Raw genomic sequence first — 27558 nt, 5'->3', positions numbered from 1 at the left:
TTTACATCGTGAGGAACCACGCGACCCATAATACCTTTTCGGAAAGCCCCAAGAGTGTTTTCGGCAAGGCAATGGGTCTTCGTACCATTGGACCATTCTGGAGGCCGAATTTTGACGTTTAAAAGTGTTTCAGATGTTTTTTTGTGATCGCGACACAATTAGCTACGAGTACAAGATTATGTTCGGATATGGTTATCTCTTGTTTTTCGCGGTTCGAAGCACGTCCAAGGTGAATAAACCGGTCCACATATAAAGTGGGACCCACATTGAATGATCCCTTGAGTTTTCAAAAAACGATATATGCGATTGCATGATATATACTAACGGATGCGATCATACCAGCACTAATGCACCGAATCCCATCAGAACAACGCAGTTAAGCGTGCTTGGGCGAGAGTAGTACTAGGATGAGTGACCTCCCGGGAAGTCCTCGTGTTGCATCCCTCCCTCTTTTTTTTTTTTTTTTTTTTGGTTGTTGCGTAAGCCTATATAGTACAAACATAACGTCGTAACTTTTACATCGTGAGGAACCACGCGACCCATAATACCTTTTCGGAAAGCCCCAAGAGTGTTTCCGGCAAGGCAATGGGTCTTCGTACCATTGGACCATTCTGGAGGCCGAATTTTGACGTTTAAAAGTGTTTCAGATGTTTTTTTGTGATCGCGACACAATTAGCTACGAGTACAAGATTATGTTCGGATATGGTTATCTCTTGTTTTTCGCGGTTCGAAGCACGTCCAAGGTGAATAAACCGGTCCACATATCAAGTGGGACCCACATTGAATGATCCCTTGAGTTTTCAAAAAACGATATATGCGATTGCATGATATATACTAACGGATGCGATCATACCAGCACTAATGCACCGGATCCCATCAGAACAACGCAGTTAAGCGTGCTTGGGCGAGAGTAGTACTAGGATGGGTGACCTCCCGGGAAGTCCTCGTGTTGCATCCCTCCCTCTTTTTTTTTTTGGTTGTTGCGTAAGCCTATATAGTCCAAACATAACGTCGTAACTTTTACATCGTGAGGAACCACGCGACCCATAATACCTTTTCGGAAAGCCCCAAGAGTGTTTCCGGCAAGGCAATGGGTCTTCGTCCCATTGGACCATTCTGGAGGCCGAATTTTGACGTTTAAAAGTGTTTCGGATGTTTTTTTGTGATCGCGACACAATTAGCTACGAGTACAAAATTATGTTCGGATATGGTTATCTCTTGTTTTTCGCGGTTCGAAGCACGTCCAAGGTGAATAAACCGGTCCACATATAAAGTGGGACCCACATTGAATGATCCCTTGAGTTTTCAAAAAACGATATATGCGATTGCATGATATATACTAACGGATGCGATCATACCAGCACTAATGCACCGGATCCCATCAGAACAACGCAGTTAAGCGTGCTTGGGCGAGAGTAGTACTAGGATGAGTGACCTCCCGGGAAGTCCTCGTGTTGCATCCCTCCCTCTTTTTTTTTTTTTTTTTTTTGGTTGTTGCGTAAGCCTATATAGTACAAACATAACGTCGTAACTTTTACATCGTGAGGAACCACGCGACCCATAATACCTTTTCGGAAAGCCCCAAGAGTGTTTCCGGCAAGGCAATGGGTCTTCGTACCATTGGACCATTCTGGAGGCCGAATTTTGACGTTTAAAAGTGTTTCAGATGTTTTTTTGTGATCGCGACACAATTAGCTACGAGTACAAGATTATGTTCGGATATGGTTATCTCTTGTTTTTCGCGGTTCGAAGCACGTCCAAGGTGAATAAACCGGTCCACATATCAAGTGGGACCCACATTGAATGATCCCTTGAGTTTTCAAAAAACGATATATGCGATTGCATGATATATACTAACGGATGCGATCATACCAGCACTAATGCACCGGATCCCATCAGAACAACGCAGTTAAGCGTGCTTGGGCGAGAGTAGTACTAGGATGGGTGACCTCCCGGGAAGTCCTCGTGTTGCATCCCTCCCTCTTTTTTTTTTTGGTTGTTGCGTAAGCCTATATAGTCCAAACATAACGTCGTAACTTTTACATCGTGAGGAACCACGCGACCCATAATACCTTTTCGGAAAGCCCCAAGAGTGTTTCCGGCAAGGCAATGGGTCTTCGTCCCATTGGACCATTCTGGAGGCCGAATTTTGACGTTTAAAAGTGTTTCGGATGTTTTTTTGTGATCGCGACACAATTAGCTACGAGTACAAAATTATGTTCGGATATGGTTATCTCTTGTTTTTCGCGGTTCGAAGCACGTCCAAGGTGAATAAACCGGTCCACATATCAAGTGGGACCCACATTGAATGATCCCTTGAGTTTTCAAAAAACGATATATGCGATTGCATGATATATACTAACGGATGCGATCATACCAGCACTAATGCACCGGATCCCATCAGAACAACGCAGTTAAGCGTGCTTGGGCGAGAGTAGTACTAGGATGAGTGACCTCCCGGGAAGTCCTCGTGTTGCATCCCTCCCTCTTTTTTTTTTTTTTTTTTTTGGTTGTTGCGTAAGCCTATATAGTACAAACATAACGTCGTAACTTTTACATCGTGAGGAACCACGCGACCCATAATACCTTTTCGGAAAGCCCCAAGAGTGTTTTCGGCAAGGCAATGGGTCTTCGTTCCATTGGACCATTCTGGAGGCCGAATTTTGACGTTTAAAAGTGTTTCAGATGTTTTTTTGTGATCGCGACACAATTAGCTACGAGTACAAGATTATGTTCGGATATGGTTATCTCTTGTTTTTCGCGGTTCGAAGCACGTCCAAGGTGAATAAACCGGTCCACATATCAAGTGGGACCCACATTGAATGATCCCTTGAGTTTTCAAAAAACGATATATGCGATTGCATGATATATACTAACGGATGCGATCATACCAGCACTAATGCACCGGATCCCATCAGAACAACGCAGTTAAGCGTGCTTGGGCGAGAGTAGTACTAGGATGGGTGACCTCCCGGGAAGTCCTCGTGTTGCATCCCTCCCTCTTTTTTTTTGTGGTTGTTGCGTAAGCCTATATAGTCCAAACATAACGTCGTAACTTTTACATCGTGAGGAACCACGCGACCCATAATACCTTTTCGGAAAGCCCCAAGAGTGTTTCCGGCAAGGCAATGGGTCTTCGTCCCATTGGACCATTCTGGAGGCCGAATTTTGACGTTTAAAAGTGTTTCGGATGTTTTTTTGTGATCGCGACACAATTAGCTACGAGTACAAGATTATGTTCGGATATGGTTATCTCTTGTTTTTCGCGGTTCGAAGCACGTCCAAGGTGAATAAACCGGTCCACATATCAAGTGGGACCCACATTGAATGATCCCTTGAGTTTTCAAAAAACGATATATGCGATTGCATGATATATACTAACGGATGCGATCATACCAGCACTAATGCACCGGATCCCATCAGAACAACGCAGTTAAGCGTGCTTGGGCGAGAGTAGTACTAGGATGGGTGACCTCCCGGGAAGTCCTCGTGTTGCATCCCTCCCTCTTTTTTTTTTTTGGTTGTTGCGTAAGCCTATATAGTCCAAACATAACGTCGTAACTTTTACATCGTGAGGAACCACGCGACCCATAATACCTTTTCGGAAAGCCCCAAGAGTGTTTCCGGCAAGGCAATGGGTCTTCGTCCCATTGGACCATTCTGGAGGCCGAATTTTGACGTTTAAAAGTGTTTCGGATGTTTTTTTGTGATCGCGACACAATTAGCTACGAGTACAAAATTATGTTCGGATATGGTTATCTCTTGTTTTTCGCGGTTCGAAGCACGTCCAAGGTGAATAAACCGGTCCACATATAAAGTGGGACCCACATTGAATGATCCCTTGAGTTTTCAAAAAACGATATATGCGATTGCATGATATATACTAACGGATGCGATCATACCAGCACTAATGCACCGGATCCCATCAGAACAACGCAGTTAAGCGTGCTTGGGCGAGAGTAGTACTAGGATGAGTGACCTCCCGGGAAGTCCTCGTGTTGCATCCCTCCCTCTTTTTTTTTTTTTTTTTTTTGGTTGTTGCGTAAGCCTATATAGTACAAACATAACGTCGTAACTTTTACATCGTGAGGAACCACGCGACCCATAATACCTTTTCGGAAAGCCCCAAGAGTGTTTCCGGCAAGGCAATGGGTCTTCGTACCATTGGACCATTCTGGAGGCCGAATTTTGACGTTTAAAAGTGTTTCAGATGTTTTTTTGTGATCGCGACACAATTAGCTACGAGTACAAGATTATGTTCGGATATGGTTATCTCTTGTTTTTCGCGGTTCGAAGCACGTCCAAGGTGAATAAACCGGTCCACATATAAAGTGGGACCCACATTGAATGATCCCTTGAGTTTTCAAAAAACGATATATGCGATTGCATGATATATACTAACGGATGCGATCATACCAGCACTAATGCACCGAATCCCATCAGAACAACGCAGTTAAGCGTGCTTGGGCGAGAGTAGTACTAGGATGAGTGACCTCCCGGGAAGTCCTCGTGTTGCATCCCTCCCTCTTTTTTTTTTTTTTTTTTTTGGTTGTTGCGTAAGCCTATATAGTACAAACATAACGTCGTAACTTTTACATCGTGAGGAACCACGCGACCCATAATACCTTTTCGGAAAGCCCCAAGAGTGTTTCCGGCAAGGCAATGGGTCTTCGTACCATTGGACCATTCTGGAGGCCGAATTTTGACGTTTAAAAGTGTTTCAGATGTTTTTTTGTGATCGCGACACAATTAGCTACGAGTACAAGATTATGTTCGGATATGGTTATCTCTTGTTTTTCGCGGTTCGAAGCACGTCCAAGGTGAATAAACCGGTCCACATATCAAGTGGGACCCACATTGAATGATCCCTTGAGTTTTCAAAAAACGATATATGCGATTGCATGATATATACTAACGGATGCGATCATACCAGCACTAATGCACCGGATCCCATCAGAACAACGCAGTTAAGCGTGCTTGGGCGAGAGTAGTACTAGGATGGGTGACCTCCCGGGAAGTCCTCGTGTTGCATCCCTCCCTCTTTTTTTTTTTGGTTGTTGCGTAAGCCTATATAGTCCAAACATAACGTCGTAACTTTTACATCGTGAGGAACCACGCGACCCATAATACCTTTTCGGAAAGCCCCAAGAGTGTTTCCGGCAAGGCAATGGGTCTTCGTCCCATTGGACCATTCTGGAGGCCGAATTTTGACGTTTAAAAGTGTTTCGGATGTTTTTTTGTGATCGCGACACAATTAGCTACGAGTACAAAATTATGTTCGGATATGGTTATCTCTTGTTTTTCGCGGTTCGAAGCACGTCCAAGGTGAATAAACCGGTCCACATATAAAGTGGGACCCACATTGAATGATCCCTTGAGTTTTCAAAAAACGATATATGCGATTGCATGATATATACTAACGGATGCGATCATACCAGCACTAATGCACCGGATCCCATCAGAACAACGCAGTTAAGCGTGCTTGGGCGAGAGTAGTACTAGGATGAGTGACCTCCCGGGAAGTCCTCGTGTTGCATCCCTCCCTCTTTTTTTTTTTTTTTTTTTTGGTTGTTGCGTAAGCCTATATAGTACAAACATAACGTCGTAACTTTTACATCGTGAGGAACCACGCGACCCATAATACCTTTTCGGAAAGCCCCAAGAGTGTTTCCGGCAAGGCAATGGGTCTTCGTACCATTGGACCATTCTGGAGGCCGAATTTTGACGTTTAAAAGTGTTTCAGATGTTTTTTTGTGATCGCGACACAATTAGCTACGAGTACAAGATTATGTTCGGATATGGTTATCTCTTGTTTTTCGCGGTTCGAAGCACGTCCAAGGTGAATAAACCGGTCCACATATCAAGTGGGACCCACATTGAATGATCCCTTGAGTTTTCAAAAAACGATATATGCGATTGCATGATATATACTAACGGATGCGATCATACCAGCACTAATGCACCGGATCCCATCAGAACAACGCAGTTAAGCGTGCTTGGGCGAGAGTAGTACTAGGATGGGTGACCTCCCGGGAAGTCCTCGTGTTGCATCCCTCCCTCTTTTTTTTTTTGGTTGTTGCGTAAGCCTATATAGTCCAAACATAACGTCGTAACTTTTACATCGTGAGGAACCACGCGACCCATAATACCTTTTCGGAAAGCCCCAAGAGTGTTTCCGGCAAGGCAATGGGTCTTCGTCCCATTGGACCATTCTGGAGGCCGAATTTTGACGTTTAAAAGTGTTTCGGATGTTTTTTTGTGATCGCGACACAATTAGCTACGAGTACAAAATTATGTTCGGATATGGTTATCTCTTGTTTTTCGCGGTTCGAAGCACGTCCAAGGTGAATAAACCGGTCCACATATCAAGTGGGACCCACATTGAATGATCCCTTGAGTTTTCAAAAAACGATATATGCGATTGCATGATATATACTAACGGATGCGATCATACCAGCACTAATGCACCGGATCCCATCAGAACAACGCAGTTAAGCGTGCTTGGGCGAGAGTAGTACTAGGATGAGTGACCTCCCGGGAAGTCCTCGTGTTGCATCCCTCCCTCTTTTTTTTTTTTTTTTTTTTGGTTGTTGCGTAAGCCTATATAGTACAAACATAACGTCGTAACTTTTACATCGTGAGGAACCACGCGACCCATAATACCTTTTCGGAAAGCCCCAAGAGTGTTTTCGGCAAGGCAATGGGTCTTCGTTCCATTGGACCATTCTGGAGGCCGAATTTTGACGTTTAAAAGTGTTTCAGATGTTTTTTTGTGATCGCGACACAATTAGCTACGAGTACAAGATTATGTTCGGATATGGTTATCTCTTGTTTTTCGCGGTTCGAAGCACGTCCAAGGTGAATAAACCGGTCCACATATCAAGTGGGACCCACATTGAATGATCCCTTGAGTTTTCAAAAAACGATATATGCGATTGCATGATATATACTAACGGATGCGATCATACCAGCACTAATGCACCGGATCCCATCAGAACAACGCAGTTAAGCGTGCTTGGGCGAGAGTAGTACTAGGATGGGTGACCTCCCGGGAAGTCCTCGTGTTGCATCCCTCCCTCTTTTTTTTTGTGGTTGTTGCGTAAGCCTATATAGTCCAAACATAACGTCGTAACTTTTACATCGTGAGGAACCACGCGACCCATAATACCTTTTCGGAAAGCCCCAAGAGTGTTTCCGGCAAGGCAATGGGTCTTCGTCCCATTGGACCATTCTGGAGGCCGAATTTTGACGTTTAAAAGTGTTTCGGATGTTTTTTTGTGATCGCGACACAATTAGCTACGAGTACAAAATTATGTTCGGATATGGTTATCTCTTGTTTTTCGCGGTTCGAAGCACGTCCAAGGTGAATAAACCGGTCCACATATCAAGTGGGACCCACATTGAATGATCCCTTGAGTTTTCAAAAAACGATATATGCGATTGCATGATATATACTAACGGATGCGATCATACCAGCACTAATGCACCGGATCCCATCAGAACAACGCAGTTAAGCGTGCTTGGGCGAGAGTAGTACTAGGATGAGTGACCTCCCGGGAAGTCCTCGTGTTGCATCCCTCCCTCTTTTTTTTTTTTTTTTTTTTGGTTGTTGCGTAAGCCTATATAGTACAAACATAACGTCGTAACTTTTACATCGTGAGGAACCACGCGACCCATAATACCTTTTCGGAAAGCCCCAAGAGTGTTTTCGGCAAGGCAATGGGTCTTCGTTCCATTGGACCATTCTGGAGGCCGAATTTTGACGTTTAAAAGTGTTTCAGATGTTTTTTTGTGATCGCGACACAATTAGCTACGAGTACAAGATTATGTTCGGATATGGTTATCTCTTGTTTTTCGCGGTTCGAAGCACGTCCAAGGTGAATAAACCGGTCCACATATAAAGTGGGACCCACATTGAATGATCCCTTGAGTTTTCAAAAAACGATATATGCGATTGCATGATATATACTAACGGATGCGATCATACCAGCACTAATGCACCGGATCCCATCAGAACAACGCAGTTAAGCGGGCTTGGGCGAGAGTAGTACTAGGATGAGTGACCTCCCGGGAAGTCCTCGTGTTGCATCCCTCCCTCTTTTTTTTTTTTTTTTTTTTGGTTGTTGCGTAAGCCTATATAGTACAAACATAACGTCGTAACTTTTACATCGTGAGGAACCACGCGACCCATAATACCTTTTCGGAAAGCCCCAAGAGTGTTTCCGGCAAGGCAATGGGTCTTCGTACCATTGGACCATTCTGGAGGCCGAATTTTGACGTTTAAAAGTGTTTCAGATGTTTTTTTGTGATCGCGACACAATTAGCTACGAGTACAAGATTATGTTCGGATATGGTTATCTCTTGTTTTTCGCGGTTCGAAGCACGTCCAAGGTGAATAAACCGGTCCACATATCAAGTGGGACCCACATTGAATGATCCCTTGAGTTTTCAAAAAACGATATATGCGATTGCATGATATATACTAACGGATGCGATCATACCAGCACTAATGCACCGGATCCCATCAGAACAACGCAGTTAAGCGTGCTTGGGCGAGAGTAGTACTAGGATGGGTGACCTCCCGGGAAGTCCTCGTGTTGCATCCCTCCCTCTTTTTTTTTTTTGGTTGTTGCGTAAGCCTATATAGTCCAAACATAACGTCGTAACTTTTACATCGTGAGGAACCACGCGACCCATAATACCTTTTCGGAAAGCCCCAAGAGTGTTTCCGGCAAGGCAATGGGTCTTCGTCCCATTGGACCATTCTGGAGGCCGAATTTTGACGTTTAAAAGTGTTTCGGATGTTTTTTTGTGATCGCGACACAATTAGCTACGAGTACAAAATTATGTTCGGATATGGTTATCTCTTGTTTTTCGCGGTTCGAAGCACGTCCAAGGTGAATAAACCGGTCCACATATCAAGTGGGACCCACATTGAATGATCCCTTGAGTTTTCAAAAAACGATATATGCGATTGCATGATATATACTAACGGATGCGATCATACCAGCACTAATGCACCGGATCCCATCAGAACAACGCAGTTAAGCGTGCTTGGGCGAGAGTAGTACTAGGATGAGTGACCTCCCGGGAAGTCCTCGTGTTGCATCCCTCCCTCTTTTTTTTTTTTTTTTTTTTGGTTGTTGCGTAAGCCTATATAGTACAAACATAACGTCGTAACTTTTACATCGTGAGGAACCACGCGACCCATAATACCTTTTCGGAAAGCCCCAAGAGTGTTTTCGGCAAGGCAATGGGTCTTCGTTCCATTGGACCATTCTGGAGGCCGAATTTTGACGTTTAAAAGTGTTTCAGATGTTTTTTTGTGATCGCGACACAATTAGCTACGAGTACAAGATTATGTTCGGATATGGTTATCTCTTGTTTTTCGCGGTTCGAAGCACGTCCAAGGTGAATAAACCGGTCCACATATAAAGTGGGACCCACATTGAATGATCCCTTGAGTTTTCAAAAAACGATATATGCGATTGCATGATATATACTAACCGATGCGATCATACCAGCACTAATGCACCGGATCCCATCAGAACAACGCAGTTAAGCGTGCTTGGGCGAGAGTAGTACTAGGATGAGTGACCTCCCGGGAAGTCCTCGTGTTGCATCCCTCCCTCTTTTTTTTTTTTTTTTTTTTGGTTGTTGCGTAAGCCTATATAGTACAAACATAACGTCGTAACTTTTACATCGTGAGGAACCACGCGACCCATAATACCTTTTCGGAAAGCCCCAAGAGTGTTTCCGGCAAGGCAATGGGTCTTCGTACCATTGGACCATTCTGGAGGCCGAATTTTGACGTTTAAAAGTGTTTCAGATGTTTTTTTGTGATCGCGACACAATTAGCTACGAGTACAAGATTATGTTCGGATATGGTTATCTCTTGTTTTTCGCGGTTCGAAGCACGTCCAAGGTGAATAAACCGGTCCACATATAAAGTGGGACCCACATTGAATGATCCCTTGAGTTTTCAAAAAACGATATATGCGATTGCATGATATATACTAACCGATGCGATCATACCAGCACTAATGCACCGGATCCCATCAGAACAACGCAGTTAAGCGTGCTTGGGCGAGAGTAGTACTAGGATGAGTGACCTCCCGGGAAGTCCTCGTGTTGCATCCCTCCCTCTTTTTTTTTTTTTTTTTTTTGGTTGTTGCGTAAGCCTATATAGTACAAACATAACGTCGTAACTTTTACATCGTGAGGAACCACGCGACCCATAATACCTTTTCGGAAAGCCCCAAGAGTGTTTCCGGCAAGGCAATGGGTCTTCGTACCATTGGACCATTCTGGAGGCCGAATTTTGACGTTTAAAAGTGTTTCAGATGTTTTTTTGTGATCGCGACACAATTAGCTACGAGTACAAGATTATGTTCGGATATGGTTATCTCTTGTTTTTCGCGGTTCGAAGCACGTCCAAGGTGAATAAACCGGTCCACATATCAAGTGGGACCCACATTGAATGATCCCTTGAGTTTTCAAAAAACGATATATGCGATTGCATGATATATACTAACGGATGCGATCATACCAGCACTAATGCACCGGATCCCATCAGAACAACGCAGTTAAGCGTGCTTGGGCGAGAGTAGTACTAGGATGGGTGACCTCCCGGGAAGTCCTCGTGTTGCATCCCTCCCTCTTTTTTTTTTTTTTTTTTTTGGTTGTTGCGTAAGCCTATATAGTACAAACATAACGTCGTAACTTTTACATCGTGAGGAACCACGCGACCCATAATACCTTTTCGGAAAGCCCCAAGAGTGTTTCCGGCAAGGCAATGGGTCTTCGTACCATTGGACCATTCTGGAGGCCGAATTTTGACGTTTAAAAGTGTTTCAGATGTTTTTTTGTGATCGCGACACAATTAGCTACGAGTACAAGATTATGTTCGGATATGGTTATCTCTTGTTTTTCGCGGTTCGAAGCACGTCCAAGGTGAATAAACCGGTCCACATATAAAGTGGGACCCACATTGAATGATCCCTTGAGTTTTCAAAAAACGATATATGCGATTGCATGATATATACTAACCGATGCGATCATACCAGCACTAATGCACCGGATCCCATCAGAACAACGCAGTTAAGCGTGCTTGGGCGAGAGTAGTACTAGGATGAGTGACCTCCCGGGAAGTCCTCGTGTTGCATCCCTCCCTCTTTTTTTTTTTTTTTTTTTTGGTTGTTGCGTAAGCCTATATAGTACAAACATAACGTCGTAACTTTTACATCGTGAGGAACCACGCGACCCATAATACCTTTTCGGAAAGCCCCAAGAGTGTTTCCGGCAAGGCAATGGGTCTTCGTACCATTGGACCATTCTGGAGGCCGAATTTTGACGTTTAAAAGTGTTTCAGATGTTTTTTTGTGATCGCGACACAATTAGCTACGAGTACAAGATTATGTTCGGATATGGTTATCTCTTGTTTTTCGCGGTTCGAAGCACGTCCAAGGTGAATAAACCGGTCCACATATCAAGTGGGACCCACATTGAATGATCCCTTGAGTTTTCAAAAAACGATATATGCGATTGCATGATATATACTAACGGATGCGATCATACCAGCACTAATGCACCGGATCCCATCAGAACAACGCAGTTAAGCGTGCTTGGGCGAGAGTAGTACTAGGATGAGTGACCTCCCGGGAAGTCCTCGTGTTGCATCCCTCCCTCTTTTTTTTTTTTTTTTTTTTGGTTGTTGCGTAAGCCTATATAGTACAAACATAACGTCGTAACTTTTACATCGTGAGGAACCACGCGACCCATAATACCTTTTCGGAAAGCCCCAAGAGTGTTTTCGGCAAGGCAATGGGTCTTCGTACCATTGGACCATTCTGGAGGCCGAATTTTGACGTTTAAAAGTGTTTCAGATGTTTTTTTGTGATCGCGACACAATTAGCTACGAGTACAAGATTATGTTCGGATATGGTTATCTCTTGTTTTTCGCGGTTCGAAGCACGTCCAAGGTGAATAAACCGGTCCACATATCAAGTGGGACCCACATTGAATGATCCCTTGAGTTTTCAAAAAACGATATATGCGATTGCATGATATATACTAACGGATGCGATCATACCAGCACTAATGCACCGAATCCCATCAGAACAACGCAGTTAAGCGTGCTTGGGCGAGAGTAGTACTAGGATGAGTGACCTCCCGGGAAGTCCTCGTGTTGCATCCCTCCCTCTTTTTTTTTTTTTTTTTTTTGGTTGTTGCGTAAGCCTATATAGTACAAACATAACGTCGTAACTTTTACATCGTGAGGAACCACGCGACCCATAATACCTTTTCGGAAAGCCCCAAGAGTGTTTCCGGCAAGGCAATGGGTCTTCGTACCATTGGACCATTCTGGAGGCCGAATTTTGACGTTTAAAAGTGTTTCAGATGTTTTTTTGTGATCGCGACACAATTAGCTACGAGTACAAGATTATGTTCGGATATGGTTATCTCTTGTTTTTCGCGGTTCGAAGCACGTCCAAGGTGAATAAACCGGTCCACATATCAAGTGGGACCCACATTGAATGATCCCTTGAGTTTTCAAAAAACGATATATGCGATTGCATGATATATACTAACGGATGCGATCATACCAGCACTAATGCACCGGATCCCATCAGAACAACGCAGTTAAGCGTGCTTGGGCGAGAGTAGTACTAGGATGGGTGACCTCCCGGGAAGTCCTCGTGTTGCATCCCTCCCTCTTTTTTTTTTTGGTTGTTGCGTAAGCCTATATAGTCCAAACATAACGTCGTAACTTTTACATCGTGAGGAACCACGCGACCCATAATACCTTTTCGGAAAGCCCCAAGAGTGTTTCCGGCAAGGCAATGGGTCTTCGTCCCATTGGACCATTCTGGAGGCCGAATTTTGACGTTTAAAAGTGTTTCGGATGTTTTTTTGTGATCGCGACACAATTAGCTACGAGTACAAAATTATGTTCGGATATGGTTATCTCTTGTTTTTCGCGGTTCGAAGCACGTCCAAGGTGAATAAACCGGTCCACATATCAAGTGGGACCCACATTGAATGATCCCTTGAGTTTTCAAAAAACGATATATGCGATTGCATGATATATACTAACGGATGCGATCATACCAGCACTAATGCACCGGATCCCATCAGAACAACGCAGTTAAGCGTGCTTGGGCGAGAGTAGTACTAGGATGAGTGACCTCCCGGGAAGTCCTCGTGTTGCATCCCTCCCTCTTTTTTTTTTTTTTTTTTTTGGTTGTTGCGTAAGCCTATATAGTACAAACATAACGTCGTAACTTTTACATCGTGAGGAACCACGCGACCCATAATACCTTTTCGGAAAGCCCCAAGAGTGTTTTCGGCAAGGCAATGGGTCTTCGTTCCATTGGACCATTCTGGAGGCCGAATTTTGACGTTTAAAAGTGTTTCAGATGTTTTTTTGTGATCGCGACACAATTAGCTACGAGTACAAGATTATGTTCGGATATGGTTATCTCTTGTTTTTCGCGGTTCGAAGCACGTCCAAGGTGAATAAACCGGTCCACATATCAAGTGGGACCCACATTGAATGATCCCTTGAGTTTTCAAAAAACGATATATGCGATTGCATGATATATACTAACGGATGCGATCATACCAGCACTAATGCACCGGATCCCATCAGAACAACGCAGTTAAGCGTGCTTGGGCGAGAGTAGTACTAGGATGGGTGACCTCCCGGGAAGTCCTCGTGTTGCATCCCTCCCTCTTTTTTTTTTTGGTTGTTGCGTAAGCCTATATAGTCCAAACATAACGTCGTAACTTTTACATCGTGAGGAACCACGCGACCCATAATACCTTTTCGGAAAGCCCCAAGAGTGTTTCCGGCAAGGCAATGGGTCTTCGTCCCATTGGACCATTCTGGAGGCCGAATTTTGACGTTTAAAAGTGTTTCGGATGTTTTTTTGTGATCGCGACACAATTAGCTACGAGTACAAAATTATGTTCGGATATGGTTATCTCTTGTTTTTCGCGGTTCGAAGCACGTCCAAGGTGAATAAACCGGTCCACATATCAAGTGGGACCCACATTGAATGATCCCTTGAGTTTTCAAAAAACGATATATGCGATTGCATGATATATACTAACGGATGCGATCATACCAGCACTAATGCACCGGATCCCATCAGAACAACGCAGTTAAGCGTGCTTGGGCGAGAGTAGTACTAGGATGAGTGACCTCCCGGGAAGTCCTCGTGTTGCATCCCTCCCTCTTTTTTTTTTTTTTTTTTTTGGTTGTTGCGTAAGCCTATATAGTACAAACATAACGTCGTAACTTTTACATCGTGAGGAACCACGCGACCCATAATACCTTTTCGGAAAGCCCCAAGAGTGTTTTCGGCAAGGCAATGGGTCTTCGTTCCATTGGACCATTCTGGAGGCCGAATTTTGACGTTTAAAAGTGTTTCAGATGTTTTTTTGTGATCGCGACACAATTAGCTACGAGTACAAGATTATGTTCGGATATGGTTATCTCTTGTTTTTCGCGGTTCGAAGCACGTCCAAGGTGAATAAACCGGTCCACATATAAAGTGGGACCCACATTGAATGATCCCTTGAGTTTTCAAAAAACGATATATGCGATTGCATGATATATACTAACGGATGCGATCATACCAGCACTAATGCACCGGATCCCATCAGAACAACGCAGTTAAGCGGGCTTGGGCGAGAGTAGTACTAGGATGAGTGACCTCCCGGGAAGTCCTCGTGTTGCATCCCTCCCTCTTTTTTTTTTTTTTTTTTTTGGTTGTTGCGTAAGCCTATATAGTACAAACATAACGTCGTAACTTTTACATCGTGAGGAACCACGCGACCCATAATACCTTTTCGGAAAGCCCCAAGAGTGTTTCCGGCAAGGCAATGGGTCTTCGTCCCATTGGACCATTCTGGAGGCCGAATTTTGACGTTTAAAAGTGTTTCAGATGTTTTTTTGTGATCGCGACACAATTAGCTACGAGTACAAGATTATGTTCGGATATGGTTATCTCTTGTTTTTCGCGGTTCGAAGCACGTCCAAGGTGAATAAACCGGTCCACATATCAAGTGGGACCCACATTGAATGATCCCTTGAGTTTTCAAAAAACGATATATGCGATTGCATGATATATACTAACGGATGCGATCATACCAGCACTAATGCACCGGATCCCATCAGAACAACGCAGTTAAGCGTGCTTGGGCGAGAGTAGTACTAGGATGGGTGACCTCCCGGGAAGTCCTCGTGTTGCATCCCTCCCTCTTTTTTTTTTTTGGTTGTTGCGTAAGCCTATATAGTCCAAACATAACGTCGTAACTTTTACATCGTGAGGAACCACGCGACCCATAATACCTTTTCGGAAAGCCCCAAGAGTGTTTCCGGCAAGGCAATGGGTCTTCGTCCCATTGGACCATTCTGGAGGCCGAATTTTGACGTTTAAAAGTGTTTCGGATGTTTTTTTGTGATCGCGACACAATTAGCTACGAGTACAAAATTATGTTCGGATATGGTTATCTCTTGTTTTTCGCGGTTCGAAGCACGTCCAAGGTGAATAAACCGGTCCACATATCAAGTGGGACCCACATTGAATGATCCCTTGAGTTTTCAAAAAACGATATATGCGATTGCATGATATATACTAACGGATGCGATCATACCAGCACTAATGCACCGGATCCCATCAGAACAACGCAGTTAAGCGTGCTTGGGCGAGAGTAGTACTAGGATGAGTGACCTCCCGGGAAGTCCTCGTGTTGCATCCCTCCCTCTTTTTTTTTTTTTTTTTTTTGGTTGTTGCGTAAGCCTATATAGTACAAACATAACGTCGTAACTTTTACATCGTGAGGAACCACGCGACCCATAATACCTTTTCGGAAAGCCCCAAGAGTGTTTCCGGCAAGGCAATGGGTCTTCGTCCCATTGGACCATTCTGGAGGCCGAATTTTGACGTTTAAAAGTGTTTCGGATGTTTTTTTGTGATCGCGACACAATTAGCTACGAGTACAAAATTATGTTCGGATATGGTTATCTCTTGTTTTTCGCGGTTCGAAGCACGTCCAAGGTGAATAAACCGGTCCACATATCAAGTGGGACCCACATTGAATGATCCCTTGAGTTTTCAAAAAACGATATATGCGATTGCATGATATATACTAACGGATGCGATCATACCAGCACTAATGCACCGGATCCCATCAGAACAACGCAGTTAAGCGTGCTTGGGCGAGAGTAGTACTAGGATGAGTGACCTCCCGGGAAGTCCTCGTGTTGCATCCCTCCCTCTTTTTTTTTTTTTTTTTTTTGGTTGTTGCGTAAGCCTATATAGTACAAACATAACGTCGTAACTTTTACATCGTGAGGAACCACGCGACCCATAATACCTTTTCGGAAAGCCCCAAGAGTGTTTTCGGCAAGGCAATGGGTCTTCGTTCCATTGGACCATTCTGGAGGCCGAATTTTGACGTTTAAAAGTGTTTCAGATGTTTTTTTGTGATCGCGACACAATTAGCTACGAGTACAAGATTATGTTCGGATATGGTTATCTCTTGTTTTTCGCGGTTCGAAGCACGTCCAAGGTGAATAAACCGGTCCACATATAAAGTGGGACCCACATTGAATGATCCCTTGAGTTTTCAAAAAACGATATATGCGATTGCATGATATATACTAACGGATGCGATCATACCAGCACTAATGCACCGGATCCCATCAGAACAACGCAGTTAAGCGGGCTTGGGCGAGAGTAGTACTAGGATGAGTGACCTCCCGGGAAGTCCTCGTGTTGCATCCCTCCCTCTTTTTTTTTTTTTTTTTTTTGGTTGTTGCGTAAGCCTATATAGTACAAACATAACGTCGTAACTTTTACATCGTGAGGAACCACGCGACCCATAATACCTTTTCGGAAAGCCCCAAGAGTGTTTCCGGCAAGGCAATGGGTCTTCGTCCCATTGGACCATTCTGGAGGCCGAATTTTGACGTTTAAAAGTGTTTCAGATGTTTTTTTGTGATCGCGACACAATTAGCTACGAGTACAAGATTATGTTCGGATATGGTTATCTCTTGTTTTTCGCGGTTCGAAGCACGTCCAAGGTGAATAAACCGGTCCACATATCAAGTGGGACCCACATTGAATGATCCCTTGAGTTTTCAAAAAACGATATATGCGATTGCATGATATATACTAACGGATGCGATCATACCAGCACTAATGCACCGGATCCCATCAGAACAACGCAGTTAAGCGTGCTTGGGCGAGAGTAGTACTAGGATGGGTGACCTCCCGGGAAGTCCTCGTGTTGCATCCCTCCCTCTTTTTTTTTTTTGGTTGTTGCGTAAGCCTATATAGTCCAAACATAACGTCGTAACTTTTACATCGTGAGGAACCACGCGACCCATAATACCTTTTCGGAAAGCCCCAAGAGTGTTTCCGGCAAGGCAATGGGTCTTCGTCCCATTGGACCATTCTGGAGGCCGAATTTTGACGTTTAAAAGTGTTTCGGATGTTTTTTTGTGATCGCGACACAATTAGCTACGAGTACAAAATTATGTTCGGATATGGTTATCTCTTGTTTTTCGCGGTTCGAAGCACGTCCAAGGTGAATAAACCGGTCCACATATCAAGTGGGACCCACATTGAATGATCCCTTGAGTTTTCAAAAAACGATATATGCGATTGCATGATATATACTAACGGATGCGATCATACCAGCACTAATGCACCGGATCCCATCAGAACAACGCAGTTAAGCGTGCTTGGGCGAGAGTAGTACTAGGATGAGTGACCTCCCGGGAAGTCCTCGTGTTGCATCCCTCCCTCTTTTTTTTTTTTTTTTTTTTGGTTGTTGCGTAAGCCTATATAGTACAAACATAACGTCGTAACTTTTACATCGTGAGGAACCACGCGACCCATAATACCTTTTCGGAAAGCCCCAAGAGTGTTTCCGGCAAGGCAATGGGTCTTCGTACCATTGGACCATTCTGGAGGCCGAATTTTGACGTTTAAAAGTGTTTCAGATGTTTTTTTGTGATCGCGACACAATTAGCTACGAGTACAAGATTATGTTCGGATATGGTTATCTCTTGTTTTTCGCGGTTCGAAGCACGTCCAAGGTGAATAAACCGGTCCACATATAAAGTGGGACCCACATTGAATGATCCCTTGAGTTTTCAAAAAACGATATATGCGATTGCATGATATATACTAACCGATGCGATCATACCAGCACTAATGCACCGGATCCCATCAGAACAACGCAGTTAAGCGTGCTTGGGCGAGAGTAGTACTAGGATGAGTGACCTCCCGGGAAGTCCTCGTGTTGCATCCCTCCCTCTTTTTTTTTTTTTTTTTTTTGGTTGTTGCGTAAGCCTATATAGTACAAACATAACGTCGTAACTTTTACATCGTGAGGAACCACGCGACCCAAAATACCTTTTCGGAAAGCCCCAAGAGTGTTTCCGGCAAGGCAATGGGTCTTCGTACCATTGGACCATTCTGGAGGCCGAATTTTGACGTTTAAAAGTGTTTCAGATGTTTTTTTGTGATCGCGACACAATTAGCTACGAGTACAAGATTATGTTCGGATATGGTTATCTCTTGTTTTTCGCGGTTCGAAGCACGTCCAAGGTGAATAAACCGGTCCACATATCAAGTGGGACCCACATTGAATGATCCCTTGAGTTTTCAAAAAACGATATATGCGATTGCATGATATATACTAACGGATGCGATCATACCAGCACTAATGCACCGGATCCCATCAGAACAACGCAGTTAAGCGTGCTTGGGCGAGAGTAGTACTAGGATGGGTGACCTCCCGGGAAGTCCTCGTGTTGCATCCCTCCCTCTTTTTTTTTTTTGGTTGTTGCGTAAGCCTATATAGTCCAAACATAACGTCGTAACTTTTACATCGTGAGGAACCACGCGACCCATAATACCTTTTCGGAAAGCCCCAAGAGTGTTTCCGGCAAGGCAATGGGTCTTCGTCCCATTGGACCATTCTGGAGGCCGAATTTTGACGTTTAAAAGTGTTTCGGATGTTTTTTTGTGATCGCGACACAATTAGCTACGAGTACAAAATTATGTTCGGATATGGTTATCTCTTGTTTTTCGCGGTTCGAAGCACGTCCAAGGTGAATAAACCGGTCCACATATCAAGTGGGACCCACATTGAATGATCCCTTGAGTTTTCAAAAAACGATATATGCGATTGCATGATATATACTAACGGATGCGATCATACCAGCACTAATGCACCGGATCCCATCAGAACAACGCAGTTAAGCGTGCTTGGGCGAGAGTAGTACTAGGATGAGTGACCTCCCGGGAAGTCCTCGTGTTGCATCCCTCCCTCTTTTTTTTTTTTTTTTTTTTGGTTGTTGCGTAAGCCTATATAGTACAAACATAACGTCGTAACTTTTACATCGTGAGGAACCACGCGACCCATAATACCTTTTCGGAAAGCCCCAAGAGTGTTTCCGGCAAGGCAATGGGTCTTCGTACCATTGGACCATTCTGGAGGCCGAATTTTGACGTTTAAAAGTGTTTCAGATGTTTTTTTGTGATCGCGACACAATTAGCTACGAGTACAAGATTATGTTCGGATATGGTTATCTCTTGTTTTTCGCGGTTCGAAGCACGTCCAAGGTGAATAAACCGGTCCACATATAAAGTGGGACCCACATTGAATGATCCCTTGAGTTTTCAAAAAACGATATATGCGATTGCATGATATATACTAACCGATGCGATCATACCAGCACTAATGCACCGGATCCCATCAGAACAACGCAGTTAAGCGTGCTTGGGCGAGAGTAGTACTAGGATGAGTGACCTCCCGGGAAGTCCTCGTGTTGCATCCCTCCCTCTTTTTTTTTTTTTTTTTTTTGGTTGTTGCGTAAGCCTATATAGTACAAACATAACGTCGTAACTTTTACATCGTGAGGAACCACGCGACCCAAAATACCTTTTCGGAAAGCCCCAAGAGTGTTTCCGGCAAGGCAATGGGTCTTCGTACCATTGGACCATTCTGGAGGCCGAATTTTGACGTTTAAAAGTGTTTCAGATGTTTTTTTGTGATCGCGACACAATTAGCTACGAGTACAAGATTATGTTCGGATATGGTTATCTCTTGTTTTTCGCGGTTCGAAGCACGTCCAAGGTGAATAAACCGGTCCACATATCAAGTGGGACCCACATTGAATGATCCCTTGAGTTTTCAAAAAACGATATATGCGATTGCATGATATATACTAACGGATGCGATCATACCAGCACTAATGCACCGGATCCCATCAGAACAACGCAGTTAAGCGTGCTTGGGCGAGAGTAGTACTAGGATGGGTGACCTCCCGGGAAGTCCTCGTGTTGCATCCCTCCCTCTTTTTTTTTTTGGTTGTTGCGTAAGCCTATATAGTCCAAACATAACGTCGTAACTTTTACATCGTGAGGAACCACGCGACCCATAATACCTTTTCGGAAAGCCCCAAGAGTGTTTCCGGCAAGGCAATGGGTCTTCGTCCCATTGGACCATTCTGGAGGCCGAATTTTGACGTTTAAAAGTGTTTCGGATGTTTTTTTGTGATCGCGACACAATTAGCTACGAGTACAAAATTATGTTCGGATATGGTTATCTCTTGTTTTTCGCGGTTCGAAGCACGTCCAAGGTGAATAAACCGGTCCACATATCAAGTGGGACCCACATTGAATGATCCCTTGAGTTTTCAAAAAACGATATATGCGATTGCATGATATATACTAACGGATGCGATCATACCAGCACTAATGCACCGGATCCCATCAGAACAACGCAGTTAAGCGTGCTTGGGCGAGAGTAGTACTAGGATGAGTGACCTCCCGGGAAGTCCTCGTGTTGCATCCCTCCCTCTTTTTTTTTTTTTTTTTTTTGGTTGTTGCGTAAGCCTATATAGTACAAACATAACGTCGTAACTTTTACATCGTGAGGAACCACGCGACCCATAATACCTTTTCGGAAAGCCCCAAGAGTGTTTTCGGCAAGGCAATGGGTCTTCGTACCATTGGACCATTCTGGAGGCCGAATTTTGACGTTTAAAAGTGTTTCAGATGTTTTTTTGTGATCGCGACACAATTAGCTACGAGTACAAGATTATGTTCGGATATGGTTATCTCTTGTTTTTCGCGGTTCGAAGCACGTCCAAGGTGAATAAACCGGTCCACATATAAAGTGGGACCCACATTGAATGATCCCTTGAGTTTTCAAAAAACGATATATGCGATTGCATGATATATACTAACGGATGCGATCATACCAGCACTAATGCACCGGATCCCATCAGAACAACGCAGTTAAGCGTGCTTGGGCGAGAGTAGTACTAGGATGAGTGACCTCCCGGGAAGTCCTCGTGTTGCATCCCTCCCTCTTTTTTTTTTTTGGTTGTTGCGTAAGCCTATATAGTCCAAACATAACGTCGTAACTTTTACATCGTGAGGAACCACGCGACCCATAATACCTTTTCGGAAAGCCCCAAGAGTGTTTCCGGCAAGGCAATGGGTCTTCGTCCCATTGGACCATTCTGGAGGCCGAATTTTGACGTTTAAAAGTGTTTCAGATGTTTTTTTGTGATCGCGACACAATTAGCTACGAGTACAAGATTATGTTCGGATATGGTTATCTCTTGTTTTTCGCGGTTCGAAGCACGTCCAAGGTGAATAAACCGGTCCACATATAAAGTGGGACCCACATTGAATGATCCCTTGAGTTTTCAAAAAACGATATATGCGATTGCATGATATATACTAACGGATGCGATCATACCAGCACTAATGCACCGGATCCCATCAGAACAACGCAGTTAAGCGTGCTTGGGCGAGAGTAGTACTAGGATGAGTGACCTCCCGGGAAGTCCTCGTGTTGCATCCCTCCCTCTTTTTTTTTTTTGGTTGTTGCGTAAGCCTATATAGTCCAAACATAACGTCGTAACTTTTACATCGTGAGGAACCACGCGACCCATAATACCTTTTCGGAAAGCCCCAAGAGTGTTTCCGGCAAGGCAATGGGTCTTCGTCCCATTGGACCATTCTGGAGGCCGAATTTTGACGTTTAAAAGTGTTTCGGATGTTTTTTTGTGATCGCGACACAATTAGCTACGAGTACAAAATTATGTTCGGATATGGTTATCTCTTGTTTTTCGCGGTTCGAAGCACGTCCAAGGTGAATAAACCGGTCCACATATCAAGTGGGACCCACATTGAATGATCCCTTGAGTTTTCAAAAAACGATATATGCGATTGCATGATATATACTAACGGATGCGATCATACCAGCACTAATGCACCGGATCCCATCAGAACAACGCAGTTAAGCGTGCTTGGGCGAGAGTAGTACTAGGATGAGTGACCTCCCGGGAAGTCCTCGTGTTGCATCCCTCCCTCTTTTTTTTTTTTTTTTTTTTGGTTGTTGCGTAAGCCTATATAGTACAAACATAACGTCGTAACTTTTACATCGTGAGGAACCACGCGACCCATAATACCTTTTCGGAAAGCCCCAAGAGTGTTTCCGGCAAGGCAATGGGTCTTCGTACCATTGGACCATTCTGGAGGCCGAATTTTGACGTTTAAAAGTGTTTCAGATGTTTTTTTGTGATCGCGACACAATTAGCTACGAGTACAAGATTATGTTCGGATATGGTTATCTCTTGTTTTTCGCGGTTCGAAGCACGTCCAAGGTGAATAAACCGGTCCACATATAAAGTGGGACCCACATTGAATGATCCCTTGAGTTTTCAAAAAACGATATATGCGATTGCATGATATATACTAACGGATGCGATCATACCAGCACTAATGCACCGGATCCCATCAGAACAACGCAGTTAAGCGTGCTTGGGCGAGAGTAGTACTAGGATGAGTGACCTCCCGGGAAGTCCTCGTGTTGCATCCCTCCCTCTTTTTTTTTTTTGGTTGTTGCGTAAGCCTATATAGTCCAAACATAACGTCGTAACTTTTACATCGTGAGGAACCACGCGACCCATAATACCTTTTCGGAAAGCCCCAAGAGTGTTTCCGGCAAGGCAATGGGTCTTCGTCCCATTGGACCATTCTGGAGGCCGAATTTTGACGTTTAAAAGTGTTTCGGATGTTTTTTTGTGATCGCGACACAATTAGCTACGAGTACAAAATTATGTTCGGATATGGTTATCTCTTGTTTTTCGCGGTTCGAAGCACGTCCAAGGTGAATAAACCGGTCCACATATCAAGTGGGACCCACATTGAATGATCCCTTGAGTTTTCAAAAAACGATATATGCGATTGCATGATATATACTAACGGATGCGATCATACCAGCACTAATGCACCGGATCCCATCAGAACAACGCAGTTAAGCGTGCTTGGGCGAGAGTAGTACTAGGATGAGTGACCTCCCGGGAAGTCCTCGTGTTGCATCCCTCCCTCTTTTTTTTTTTTTTTTTTTTGGTTGTTGCGTAAGCCTATATAGTACAAACATAACGTCGTAACTTTTACATCGTGAGGAACCACGCGACCCATAATACCTTTTCGGAAAGCCCCAAGAGTGTTTTCGGCAAGGCAATGGGTCTTCGTACCATTGGACCATTCTGGAGGCCGAATTTTGACGTTTAAAAGTGTTTCAGATGTTTTTTTGTGATCGCGACACAATTAGCTACGAGTACAAGATTATGTTCGGATATGGTTATCTCTTGTTTTTCGCGGTTCGAAGCACGTCCAAGGTGAATAAACCGGTCCACATATAAAGTGGGACCCACATTGAATGATCCCTTGAGTTTTCAAAAAACGATATATGCGATTGCATGATATATACTAACGGATGCGATCATACCAGCACTAATGCACCGGATCCCATCAGAACAACGCAGTTAAGCGTGCTTGGGCGAGAGTAGTACTAGGATGAGTGACCTCCCGGGAAGTCCTCGTGTTGCATCCCTCCCTCTTTTTTTTTTTTGGTTGTTGCGTAAGCCTATATAGTCCAAACATAACGTCGTAACTTTTACATCGTGAGGAACCACGCGACCCATAATACCTTTTCGGAAAGCCCCAAGAGTGTTTCCGGCAAGGCAATGGGTCTTCGTACCATTGGACCATTCTGGAGGCCGAATTTTGACGTTTAAAAGTGTTTCCGATGTTTTTTTGTGATCGCGACACAATTAGCTACGAGTACAAGATTATGTTCGGATATGGTTATCTCTTGTTTTTCGCGGTTCGAAGCACGTCCAAGGTGAATAAACCGGTCCACATATAAAGTGGGACCCACATTGAATGATCCCTTGAGTTTTCAAAAAACGATATATGCGATTGCATGATATATACTAACCGATGCGATCATACCAGCACTAATGCACCGGATCCCATCAGAACAACGCAGTTAAGCGTGCTTGGGCGAGAGTAGTACTAGGATGAGTGACCTCCCGGGAAGTCCTCGTGTTGCATCCCTCCCTCTTTTTTTTTTTTTTTTTTTTGGTTGTTGCGTAAGCCTATATAGTACAAACATAACGTCGTAACTTTTACATCGTGAGGAACCACGCGACCCATAATACCTTTTCGGAAAGCCCCAAGAGTGTTTCCGGCAAGGCAATGGGTCTTCGTACCATTGGACCATTCTGGAGGCCGAATTTTGACGTTTAAAAGTGTTTCAGATGTTTTTTTGTGATCGCGACACAATTAGCTACGAGTACAAGATTATGTTCGGATATGGTTATCTCTTGTTTTTCGCGGTTCGAAGCACGTCCAAGGTGAATAAACCGGTCCACATATAAAGTGGGACCCACATTGAATGATCCCTTGAGTTTTCAAAAAACGATATATGCGATTGCATGATATATACTAACGGATGCGATCATACCAGCACTAATGCACCGGATCCCATCAGAACAACGCAGTTAAGCGTGCTTGGGCGAGAGTAGTACTAGGATGAGTGACCTCCCGGGAAGTCCTCGTGTTGCATCCCTCCCTCTTTTTTTTTTTTGGTTGTTGCGTAAGCCTATATAGTCCAAACATAACGTCGTAACTTTTACATCGTGAGGAACCACGCGACCCATAATACCTTTTCGGAAAGCCCCAAGAGTGTTTCCGGCAAGGCAATGGGTCTTCGTCCCATTGGACCATTCTGGAGGCCGAATTTTGACGTTTAAAAGTGTTTCGGATGTTTTTTTGTGATCGCGACACAATTAGCTACGAGTACAAAATTATGTTCGGATATGGTTATCTCTTGTTTTTCGCGGTTCGAAGCACGTCCAAGGTGAATAAACCGGTCCACATATCAAGTGGGACCCACATTGAATGATCCCTTGAGTTTTCAAAAAACGATATATGCGATTGCATGATATATACTAACGGATGCGATCATACCAGCACTAATGCACCGGATCCCATCAGAACAACGCAGTTAAGCGTGCTTGGGCGAGAGTAGTACTAGGATGAGTGACCTCCCGGGAAGTCCTCGTGTTGCATCCCTCCCTCTTTTTTTTTTTTTTTTTTTTGGTTGTTGCGTAAGCCTATATAGTACAAACATAACGTCGTAACTTTTACATCGTGAGGAACCACGCGACCCATAATACCTTTTCGGAAAGCCCCAAGAGTGTTTTCGGCAAGGCAATGGGTCTTCGTACCATTGGACCATTCTGGAGGCCGAATTTTGACGTTTAAAAGTGTTTCAGATGTTTTTTTGTGATCGCGACACAATTAGCTACGAGTACAAGATTATGTTCGGATATGGTTATCTCTTGTTTTTCGCGGTTCGAAGCACGTCCAAGGTGAATAAACCGGTCCACATATAAAGTGGGACCCACATTGAATGATCCCTTGAGTTTTCAAAAAACGATATATGCGATTGCATGATATATACTAACGGATGCGATCATACCAGCACTAATGCACCGGATCCCATCAGAACAACGCAGTTAAGCGTGCTTGGGCGAGAGTAGTACTAGGATGAGTGACCTCCCGGGAAGTCCTCGTGTTGCATCCCTCCCTCTTTTTTTTTTTTGGTTGTTGCGTAAGCCTATATAGTCCAAACATAACGTCGTAACTTTTACATCGTGAGGAACCACGCGACCCATAATACCTTTTCGGAAAGCCCCAAGAGTGTTTCCGGCAAGGCAATGGGTCTTCGTCCCATTGGACCATTCTGGAGGCCGAATTTTGACGTTTAAAAGTGTTTCGGATGTTTTTTTGTGATCGCGACACAATTAGCTACGAGTACAAAATTATGTTCGGATATGGTTATCTCTTGTTTTTCGCGGTTCGAAGCACGTCCAAGGTGAATAAACCGGTCCACATATCAAGTGGGACCCACATTGAATGATCCCTTGAGTTTTCAAAAAACGATATATGCGATTGCATGATATATACTAACGGATGCGATCATACCAGCACTAATGCACCGGATCCCATCAGAACAACGCAGTTAAGCGTGCTTGGGCGAGAGTAGTACTAGGATGAGTGACCTCCCGGGAAGTCCTCGTGTTGCATCCCTCCCTCTTTTTTTTTTTTTTTTTTTTGGTTGTTGCGTAAGCCTATATAGTACAAACATAACGTCGTAACTTTTACATCGTGAGGAACCACGCGACCCATAATACCTTTTCGGAAAGCCCCAAGAGTGTTTTCGGCAAGGCAATGGGTCTTCGTACCATTGGACCATTCTGGAGGCCGACTTTTGACGTTTAAAAGTGTTTCAGATGTTTTTTTGTGATCGCGACACAATTAGCTACGAGTACAAGATTATGTTCGGATATGGTTATCTCTTGTTTTTCGCGGTTCGAAGCACGTCCAAGGTGAATAAACCGGTCCACATATAAAGTGGGACCCACATTGAATGATCCCTTGAGTTTCCAAAAAACGATATATGCGATTGCATGATATATACTAACGGATGCGATCATACCAGCACTAATGCACCGGATCCCATCAGAACAACGCAGTTAAGCGTGCTTGGGCGAGAGTAGTACTAGGATGAGTGACCTCCCGGGAAGTCCTCGTGTTGCATCCCTCCCTCTTTTTTTTTTTTGGTTGTTGCGTAAGCCTATATAGTCCAAACATAACGTCGTAACTTTTACATCGTGAGGAACCACGCGACCCATAATACCTTTTCGGAAAGCCCCAAGAGTGTTTCCGGCAAGGCAATGGGTCTTCGTCCCATTGGACCATTCTGGAGGCCGAATTTTGACGTTTAAAAGTGTTTCGGATGTTTTTTTGTGATCGCGACACAATTAGCTACGAGTACAAAATTATGTTCGGATATGGTTATCTCTTGTTTTTCGCGGTTCGAAGCACGTCCAAGGTGAATAAACCGGTCCACATATCAAGTGGGACCCACATTGAATGATCCCTTGAGTTTTCAAAAAACGATATATGCGATTGCATGATATATACTAACGGATGCGATCATACCAGCACTAATGCACCGGATCCCATCAGAACAACGCAGTTAAGCGTGCTTGGGCGAGAGTAGTACTAGGATGAGTGACCTCCCGGGAAGTCCTCGTGTTGCATCCCTCCCTCTTTTTTTTTTTTTTTTTTTTGGTTGTTGCGTAAGCCTATATAG

The 27558-nt window shown here is 44.0% G+C and overlaps 15 non-coding genes and 39 pseudogenes across 15 annotated transcripts; all 54 read left to right on the top strand.

The window, feature by feature from the left end:
- Positions 1-325: 325 nt before the first annotated feature.
- Positions 326-444, top strand: LOC147922106 (5S ribosomal RNA; annotated as a pseudogene).
- A 395-nt stretch (positions 445-839) lies between these two features.
- On the top strand, positions 840-958 carry LOC147922105 (5S ribosomal RNA). The gene has a single exon (XR_015589588.1). It is a non-coding gene; the product is annotated as a 5S ribosomal RNA (ribosomal RNA).
- Positions 959-1344: 386 nt separating this feature from the next.
- LOC147922104 (5S ribosomal RNA) lies at positions 1345-1463 on the top strand (annotated as a pseudogene).
- Positions 1464-1858: 395 nt separating this feature from the next.
- Positions 1859-1977, top strand: LOC147922103 (5S ribosomal RNA). The gene has a single exon (XR_015589587.1). It is a non-coding gene; the product is annotated as a 5S ribosomal RNA (ribosomal RNA).
- A 386-nt stretch (positions 1978-2363) lies between these two features.
- Positions 2364-2482, top strand: LOC147922102 (5S ribosomal RNA; annotated as a pseudogene).
- A 395-nt stretch (positions 2483-2877) lies between these two features.
- Positions 2878-2996, top strand: LOC147922101 (5S ribosomal RNA). The gene has a single exon (XR_015589586.1). It is a non-coding gene; the product is annotated as a 5S ribosomal RNA (ribosomal RNA).
- Positions 2997-3382: 386 nt separating this feature from the next.
- On the top strand, positions 3383-3501 carry LOC147922100 (5S ribosomal RNA). Its single transcript, XR_015589585.1, has one exon. It is a non-coding gene; the product is annotated as a 5S ribosomal RNA (ribosomal RNA).
- Positions 3502-3888: 387 nt separating this feature from the next.
- Positions 3889-4007, top strand: LOC147922099 (5S ribosomal RNA; annotated as a pseudogene).
- Positions 4008-4402: 395 nt separating this feature from the next.
- Positions 4403-4521, top strand: LOC147922098 (5S ribosomal RNA; annotated as a pseudogene).
- Positions 4522-4916: 395 nt separating this feature from the next.
- LOC147922097 (5S ribosomal RNA) lies at positions 4917-5035 on the top strand. The gene has a single exon (XR_015589584.1). It is a non-coding gene; the product is annotated as a 5S ribosomal RNA (ribosomal RNA).
- A 386-nt stretch (positions 5036-5421) lies between these two features.
- On the top strand, positions 5422-5540 carry LOC147922096 (5S ribosomal RNA; annotated as a pseudogene).
- Positions 5541-5935: 395 nt separating this feature from the next.
- LOC147922095 (5S ribosomal RNA) lies at positions 5936-6054 on the top strand. The gene has a single exon (XR_015589582.1). It is a non-coding gene; the product is annotated as a 5S ribosomal RNA (ribosomal RNA).
- A 386-nt stretch (positions 6055-6440) lies between these two features.
- On the top strand, positions 6441-6559 carry LOC147922094 (5S ribosomal RNA; annotated as a pseudogene).
- A 395-nt stretch (positions 6560-6954) lies between these two features.
- LOC147922093 (5S ribosomal RNA) lies at positions 6955-7073 on the top strand. Its single transcript, XR_015589581.1, has one exon. It is a non-coding gene; the product is annotated as a 5S ribosomal RNA (ribosomal RNA).
- A 386-nt stretch (positions 7074-7459) lies between these two features.
- Positions 7460-7578, top strand: LOC147922092 (5S ribosomal RNA; annotated as a pseudogene).
- Positions 7579-7973: 395 nt separating this feature from the next.
- LOC147922091 (5S ribosomal RNA) lies at positions 7974-8092 on the top strand (annotated as a pseudogene).
- Positions 8093-8487: 395 nt separating this feature from the next.
- Positions 8488-8606, top strand: LOC147922090 (5S ribosomal RNA). Its single transcript, XR_015589580.1, has one exon. It is a non-coding gene; the product is annotated as a 5S ribosomal RNA (ribosomal RNA).
- Positions 8607-8993: 387 nt separating this feature from the next.
- LOC147922089 (5S ribosomal RNA) lies at positions 8994-9112 on the top strand (annotated as a pseudogene).
- A 395-nt stretch (positions 9113-9507) lies between these two features.
- LOC147922088 (5S ribosomal RNA) lies at positions 9508-9626 on the top strand (annotated as a pseudogene).
- A 395-nt stretch (positions 9627-10021) lies between these two features.
- LOC147922087 (5S ribosomal RNA) lies at positions 10022-10140 on the top strand (annotated as a pseudogene).
- A 395-nt stretch (positions 10141-10535) lies between these two features.
- LOC147922086 (5S ribosomal RNA) lies at positions 10536-10654 on the top strand. The gene has a single exon (XR_015589579.1). It is a non-coding gene; the product is annotated as a 5S ribosomal RNA (ribosomal RNA).
- Positions 10655-11049: 395 nt separating this feature from the next.
- Positions 11050-11168, top strand: LOC147922085 (5S ribosomal RNA; annotated as a pseudogene).
- Positions 11169-11563: 395 nt separating this feature from the next.
- LOC147922084 (5S ribosomal RNA) lies at positions 11564-11682 on the top strand (annotated as a pseudogene).
- Positions 11683-12077: 395 nt separating this feature from the next.
- On the top strand, positions 12078-12196 carry LOC147922083 (5S ribosomal RNA; annotated as a pseudogene).
- Positions 12197-12591: 395 nt separating this feature from the next.
- Positions 12592-12710, top strand: LOC147922082 (5S ribosomal RNA). The gene has a single exon (XR_015589578.1). It is a non-coding gene; the product is annotated as a 5S ribosomal RNA (ribosomal RNA).
- A 386-nt stretch (positions 12711-13096) lies between these two features.
- On the top strand, positions 13097-13215 carry LOC147922081 (5S ribosomal RNA; annotated as a pseudogene).
- A 395-nt stretch (positions 13216-13610) lies between these two features.
- LOC147922080 (5S ribosomal RNA) lies at positions 13611-13729 on the top strand. The gene has a single exon (XR_015589576.1). It is a non-coding gene; the product is annotated as a 5S ribosomal RNA (ribosomal RNA).
- Positions 13730-14115: 386 nt separating this feature from the next.
- On the top strand, positions 14116-14234 carry LOC147922079 (5S ribosomal RNA; annotated as a pseudogene).
- Positions 14235-14629: 395 nt separating this feature from the next.
- On the top strand, positions 14630-14748 carry LOC147922078 (5S ribosomal RNA; annotated as a pseudogene).
- A 395-nt stretch (positions 14749-15143) lies between these two features.
- On the top strand, positions 15144-15262 carry LOC147922077 (5S ribosomal RNA). Its single transcript, XR_015589575.1, has one exon. It is a non-coding gene; the product is annotated as a 5S ribosomal RNA (ribosomal RNA).
- Positions 15263-15649: 387 nt separating this feature from the next.
- Positions 15650-15768, top strand: LOC147922076 (5S ribosomal RNA; annotated as a pseudogene).
- Positions 15769-16163: 395 nt separating this feature from the next.
- LOC147922075 (5S ribosomal RNA) lies at positions 16164-16282 on the top strand (annotated as a pseudogene).
- A 395-nt stretch (positions 16283-16677) lies between these two features.
- LOC147922074 (5S ribosomal RNA) lies at positions 16678-16796 on the top strand (annotated as a pseudogene).
- A 395-nt stretch (positions 16797-17191) lies between these two features.
- LOC147922073 (5S ribosomal RNA) lies at positions 17192-17310 on the top strand. Its single transcript, XR_015589574.1, has one exon. It is a non-coding gene; the product is annotated as a 5S ribosomal RNA (ribosomal RNA).
- A 387-nt stretch (positions 17311-17697) lies between these two features.
- LOC147922072 (5S ribosomal RNA) lies at positions 17698-17816 on the top strand (annotated as a pseudogene).
- Positions 17817-18211: 395 nt separating this feature from the next.
- On the top strand, positions 18212-18330 carry LOC147922071 (5S ribosomal RNA; annotated as a pseudogene).
- A 395-nt stretch (positions 18331-18725) lies between these two features.
- Positions 18726-18844, top strand: LOC147922070 (5S ribosomal RNA). Its single transcript, XR_015589573.1, has one exon. It is a non-coding gene; the product is annotated as a 5S ribosomal RNA (ribosomal RNA).
- Positions 18845-19231: 387 nt separating this feature from the next.
- LOC147922069 (5S ribosomal RNA) lies at positions 19232-19350 on the top strand (annotated as a pseudogene).
- Positions 19351-19745: 395 nt separating this feature from the next.
- On the top strand, positions 19746-19864 carry LOC147922068 (5S ribosomal RNA; annotated as a pseudogene).
- A 395-nt stretch (positions 19865-20259) lies between these two features.
- Positions 20260-20378, top strand: LOC147922067 (5S ribosomal RNA). The gene has a single exon (XR_015589572.1). It is a non-coding gene; the product is annotated as a 5S ribosomal RNA (ribosomal RNA).
- Positions 20379-20764: 386 nt separating this feature from the next.
- LOC147922066 (5S ribosomal RNA) lies at positions 20765-20883 on the top strand (annotated as a pseudogene).
- A 395-nt stretch (positions 20884-21278) lies between these two features.
- Positions 21279-21397, top strand: LOC147922065 (5S ribosomal RNA; annotated as a pseudogene).
- Positions 21398-21784: 387 nt separating this feature from the next.
- Positions 21785-21903, top strand: LOC147922064 (5S ribosomal RNA; annotated as a pseudogene).
- Positions 21904-22290: 387 nt separating this feature from the next.
- LOC147922063 (5S ribosomal RNA) lies at positions 22291-22409 on the top strand (annotated as a pseudogene).
- A 395-nt stretch (positions 22410-22804) lies between these two features.
- On the top strand, positions 22805-22923 carry LOC147922062 (5S ribosomal RNA; annotated as a pseudogene).
- A 387-nt stretch (positions 22924-23310) lies between these two features.
- Positions 23311-23429, top strand: LOC147922061 (5S ribosomal RNA; annotated as a pseudogene).
- Positions 23430-23824: 395 nt separating this feature from the next.
- Positions 23825-23943, top strand: LOC147922060 (5S ribosomal RNA; annotated as a pseudogene).
- A 387-nt stretch (positions 23944-24330) lies between these two features.
- On the top strand, positions 24331-24449 carry LOC147922059 (5S ribosomal RNA; annotated as a pseudogene).
- A 395-nt stretch (positions 24450-24844) lies between these two features.
- On the top strand, positions 24845-24963 carry LOC147922058 (5S ribosomal RNA; annotated as a pseudogene).
- A 387-nt stretch (positions 24964-25350) lies between these two features.
- On the top strand, positions 25351-25469 carry LOC147922057 (5S ribosomal RNA; annotated as a pseudogene).
- Positions 25470-25864: 395 nt separating this feature from the next.
- On the top strand, positions 25865-25983 carry LOC147922056 (5S ribosomal RNA; annotated as a pseudogene).
- Positions 25984-26370: 387 nt separating this feature from the next.
- LOC147922055 (5S ribosomal RNA) lies at positions 26371-26489 on the top strand (annotated as a pseudogene).
- A 395-nt stretch (positions 26490-26884) lies between these two features.
- On the top strand, positions 26885-27003 carry LOC147922054 (5S ribosomal RNA; annotated as a pseudogene).
- A 387-nt stretch (positions 27004-27390) lies between these two features.
- On the top strand, positions 27391-27509 carry LOC147922053 (5S ribosomal RNA; annotated as a pseudogene).
- Positions 27510-27558: the final 49 nt, after the last annotated feature.

This window comes from Camelina sativa, chromosome 18, assembly GCF_030686135.1.
Source record: "Camelina sativa cultivar CO46 ecotype springtype chromosome 18, ASM3068613v1".
NCBI classification, from domain to species: Eukaryota; Viridiplantae; Streptophyta; class Magnoliopsida; order Brassicales; family Brassicaceae; genus Camelina; species Camelina sativa.
The sequence above is the reverse complement of the archived record's forward strand: the minus strand, read 5'-3'. Positions and strand labels throughout refer to the sequence as shown.